The sequence below is a fragment of the Aethalodelphis obliquidens genome, unplaced genomic scaffold, assembly GCF_003676395.1.
Source record: "Aethalodelphis obliquidens isolate GAN/ISIS:26980383/991018 unplaced genomic scaffold, ASM367639v1 scaffold52, whole genome shotgun sequence".
Lineage (NCBI taxonomy): Eukaryota > Metazoa > Chordata > Mammalia > Artiodactyla > Delphinidae > Aethalodelphis > Aethalodelphis obliquidens.
The window spans coordinates 2,231,309-2,235,572 of record NW_020837996.1 but is presented as its reverse complement, the minus strand read 5'-3'; the positions used below and the strand labels follow the sequence as shown (position 1 = coordinate 2,235,572).

Below are 4,264 nucleotides of genomic sequence, written 5' to 3'. Positions count from 1 at the left end.
TATAAATGGACGAATGGATAAGCGAAATGTGGGATATACATACAATGGAATATTATTCAGCCTTAAAAGGGAAGGACATTCTGATACGTGCCACAATATGGATGGACCTTGAAGACATTATGCTACGTGAAATAAGCCAGACACCAAAGGGCAAATACTGTATGATTCCACTTATATGAGGCACTTAGAGTAATCAGATTCTTAGACACAGAAAGGAGACTGGTGGCTGCCCCAGGCTGGAGGAAGAAATAGGGAGGGTTTTGTTTTGTTTTGTTTTTAATGATAAACATGGCTTGTATACACTTTATTTTTTTAATTTTTATTTTATATTGGAGTATAGTTGATTAACAATGTTATGTTAGTTTCAGGTGTACAGCAAAGTGATTTAGTTATACATACACATATATTATTTTAACAAATAATACCATCCTTATGGGTGTGAGGTGATATCTTATGATTTTGATTTGCATTTCTTTGACAATTAGTGGTGTTAATATCTTTTCATGTGCTTGTTTTCCATTTGCATATTATTGCAGAATATCTATTCAAGTTCTTTGCCCATTTTTTAATCGACTTATTTAATTTTTTTGTTGAGTTGTAAGAGTTCTTTATATATTCTGGGTATTAACTCTCATTAGATATATGATTTGCAAATATATTCTTCCATCCCTAGGTTGCCTTTTGACTCTGTTGATTATATCCTTTGATGTATAAATGTTTTTAAGTTTGATGTAGTCTTATTTATCTATTTTTGCTTTCGTTGCCTGTATTACTAAGAACTATAAGTTGTATTATCATGTTATGTATGGTACATATACATTATATATGTGAATTATGAAGTGTAATAATTAAACAATGCTGAATCTCTTACACTTTTAAACTGTAGTATTACCTCTTTAATTATCTTTGCACTTGGGCTTCCTTCTTTCCCTCCCTCCCTCCCTCCCTCCCTTCCTTCCTTCCTTCCCTCCTTCCCTCCCTCCCTCCCTTCCTTCTTTCCCTCCTTCCCTCCCTCCCTCCCCCCTTCCTTCCTTCCCTCCTCCTCTCTTTCCTGACATGTTTATCAAACACCTACCATGTGCCACTCACTCTGCCAGACAATAGACATGATAACATGTGATCTGTGCCCCAATGTACTTCTATTTTCTTTCGTTTTTACTGTTTTATCGGTGTATACACACTCTCAGTTTTGCCTGATACTGACTTACTCTCCCTTTATTTTCTATGCTGATTTTTTTTTCAGAGCAGAATGGACCCATGGCTTCGGCTTTAATTTCCGGTGCTTTACAAAGGCTGAGCTGAAGGCTGCACCACCAGAAGCTTGGTAAGCTTGGGTGACTGGCCTTGGCTGGTGGGACGCTGGGAATTTCAAGTGGGCAGGGCCCCAGGGAGTCAAGTGAGTGTTTTCACAGTTTTCTGTGTTTGGCATTGTAGGAATTTGCCTGGCCTGCTGGATGGAGAGAGTCTGACTCGGATTCTGGGGACTTGGAAAGACAGTCAAAAGACTCTTCCCTTCCCTGAAATAGCCACGCATTTGTTTAAAGACTTGAAACCATTCTGATGCTGGAATTTCCCTCTGTGTTTATTTTCACATCTGGGTGATGGTCTTCTGCCACTGGAGGACTTTTAGTGAATCACTTCAGAGTGTGCTTTTAATGTTTCCCAGATGAGAGGGGCTGGCACTCGTCTGTTTTCTGAGGCCTGACAGGGCAGGACTGACCGGGCTTCCCGGCTGGCCGCCTGGAGCTGTTCCTTGGGGGAAGTGGACAGGCATTTCTTGTCTTTCTGGGAAACCTGCTCCTCTGAGCTCCTGATCCCCGGAATCTCTTTCCACATGAGGAGGGGGAAAAGGTGGAATGGAATATAAATAAAAGAGATAGACTAGTTTTAACTGGTCCAAGATGTTACGGGCTGCGCTCTCGGTAGCCACTGGCAGCCGGCACCCCTCTGTGTTCCCAGGCTCTGGTTTGCGGTGTCACGGGCTCCAAGAGACAAGGCTGGTTGGGGTCGCTTCCAGAGGGCAGCCTGGGAAGCTCAGGAAGCTGTTGGCTCAGCTCAGGAGTCATTGGCTGCCAGGTGCCTTCTGATGGACGCCTGTTCCCAGGGCCCAGCGGTGGCCAGGGTCTCTATGACCATGTCAGGTCCGTGGTTCCCGCTTACTCTTAGCCTGACAGACAGGCTCCATTGCAGTCGCATTTCTGCTCTGTGTCCATCTATCACGCCCCCCTCCACCCCCCATACTCCACGTTCCAGCCACATCTCATACATTCTTTTGGGTGCTTTCTAGTTGTCCACACCTCAGAGCCCCCTGCACCCTGCTCTGCCCAGCTCTGAGCCCCAGGAGTCAGCCCACTAGGGGTGCATCACCCAGGCTCCCCTGCCTCACCCTCTGGCTTCCTGCTGGTGTGGGCCTATGGGGAGCACCACAGGAGCTCTGGGGGACAGAGGTGGAGGGATTTATTCCCCTGGCTCCCTCCCTGTGAGGTCATCTCAGGCTGGCTGCGTGACTTGGAAGTCTCGCATCCTCTTAAGGTGGCCTTCTCTACATAGTCTTCTCTTTCTGCATCTGGGTAACTGTTGCCTTCTTTCATCCTTTTGGGTCCAGGGGTGGTACAGCACCTAGAATCCCACACTAACTTTTGTGGTTTTCCTGTATCTTGTCCACACTTTTGTCAATAGTCTGTTTGCTAAATCCTTCTTGAATTCTCTTATTTGAGTGTTCCTGCTGGAACTCAGACGGAGATAGATAGATAGATGGATAGATAGATAGATAGAGAGAGAGACAATGTTATTTTATATATCTGTACCGCTTTTCCCATGTTTATTCCCTCTACAAGAATTCCCTTCTTCACCTTGGCTACCTGATGAACTGCTTCTTATCCTTCAAAATCCCAGTGAAACACCACCTCTGTGAAGCCTATCTTGAGTTCTCCATTAAAGTTCATGACCTCCCCCTTGGCCTTCTATCTCTCTATGTGGTATCCATCATGTCCATATACTTAACATCTCCATCCTAACCACTTGCTAATCAGACATGTCCAAACTTTCCCTCACCAAAATTTTACAAAGTTTAATTCCTTCCAAATGTGATAAAGCGACTGTCTAAAGGGCCTGCTTCAGTGCCTGGCCCAGATTAGATGCTCAATAAATAATAGCTATTATCAGAAAACGTCATACTAAAGTGTGAATGGCTATGTGTGTTAATGCATTATCTCTTCCAGGAGCAGCTTACATTTATAAGGGACTTTTTGGCGTTAATAGAGCCTCCAATGAATCTCTAAATTGGCAGAGCGGGGTGGGGGAGCGTCAAGGGGTCTTCCTTTGGGGTTTCTCAAATTATGTTAAGTCTAAGGCCTCTCTGTCTGTAGGTTTGAGAAAACAGAGAATCACTTCAGGTCAGTCTCCAGCACGTAGAGGCTGCTTGGAAAGGGGACAAGTTGCTCAATAGTGGCCTGGGGGGAGCAGCGTCTATGGAAAAAGACAGATGTGACTGGACACATCTCTGCTCGGCTATTATGCCCTTCCAGTGCTAATGGAATGTGATTTTCTAAATTGTGGCTGGATGACTTTCTTCTCTTGTGGTTGAGTTTGTAATAACATAGACTATGACTCTAGTTTTGCCAAAGTGGAAAAAAAAATGGCATCCAATGGATTTTTATGGCGGTTCTGAAACATTAAAAAAAATATTATTAAAGATGCAGCTCAATAAGCCTTTAATGTCCTGCTTCGGGGCTGAGGAGCCAAGGCACAGGCTTACAAGCTGGGTGTGGGCAGCGGAGGGATACTACACCTGGGAGTAGTTGGCACCTGGGAGGTGCCAACGCTGGTTAAGGCCCTCTGTGCAATATTGCCTAAAAATGGAGCTGCCTACGTAAATACAGATCCAGAGTATTTTGATCTTCTATGGCTTGGGGCAGAGATCAAAGCAAAGCGTCTCACTCCTCATGAAGTTTAAGAAGCCAGGGAGCCTGCTGTGTTCCAAGAAGTCCAAATACATCCTTCCCAGACTCCAGAGAATCACAGCTCACATCTTAGGTGGTAGAGAGGCCAGGCTAAGCGAAACCACCTCTTGCAAGCTGGCCTCTTCCCTGCTCTGTGGAGAAGAGTGGGCCAATTGGACACAGTGTCATGATCAAGAGATTTGGGGACATCTTTTCTGAAAGGGTCCCACAGATGTCCATGCAGCTGGCAAACTGGCGGAATTCTTGGGAAGAACCCAAAGTGGTGTTTGCTGAGTTAGGGGTGTGGACGCTGAATGTCTTGG

General features: G+C 45.0%; 1 long non-coding RNA gene across 1 annotated transcript; it reads left to right on the top strand.

Annotated features, from left to right (window-relative positions):
* The first annotated feature begins 1,044 nt into the window (after window positions 1–1,044).
* LOC113608302 (uncharacterized) lies at window positions 1,045–3,663 on the top strand. The gene is made up of 3 exons (XR_003428298.1): window positions 1,045–1,133; window positions 1,244–1,324; window positions 1,435–3,663. It is a non-coding gene; the product is annotated as an uncharacterized LOC113608302 (long non-coding RNA).
* Window positions 3,664–4,264: the final 601 nt, after the last annotated feature.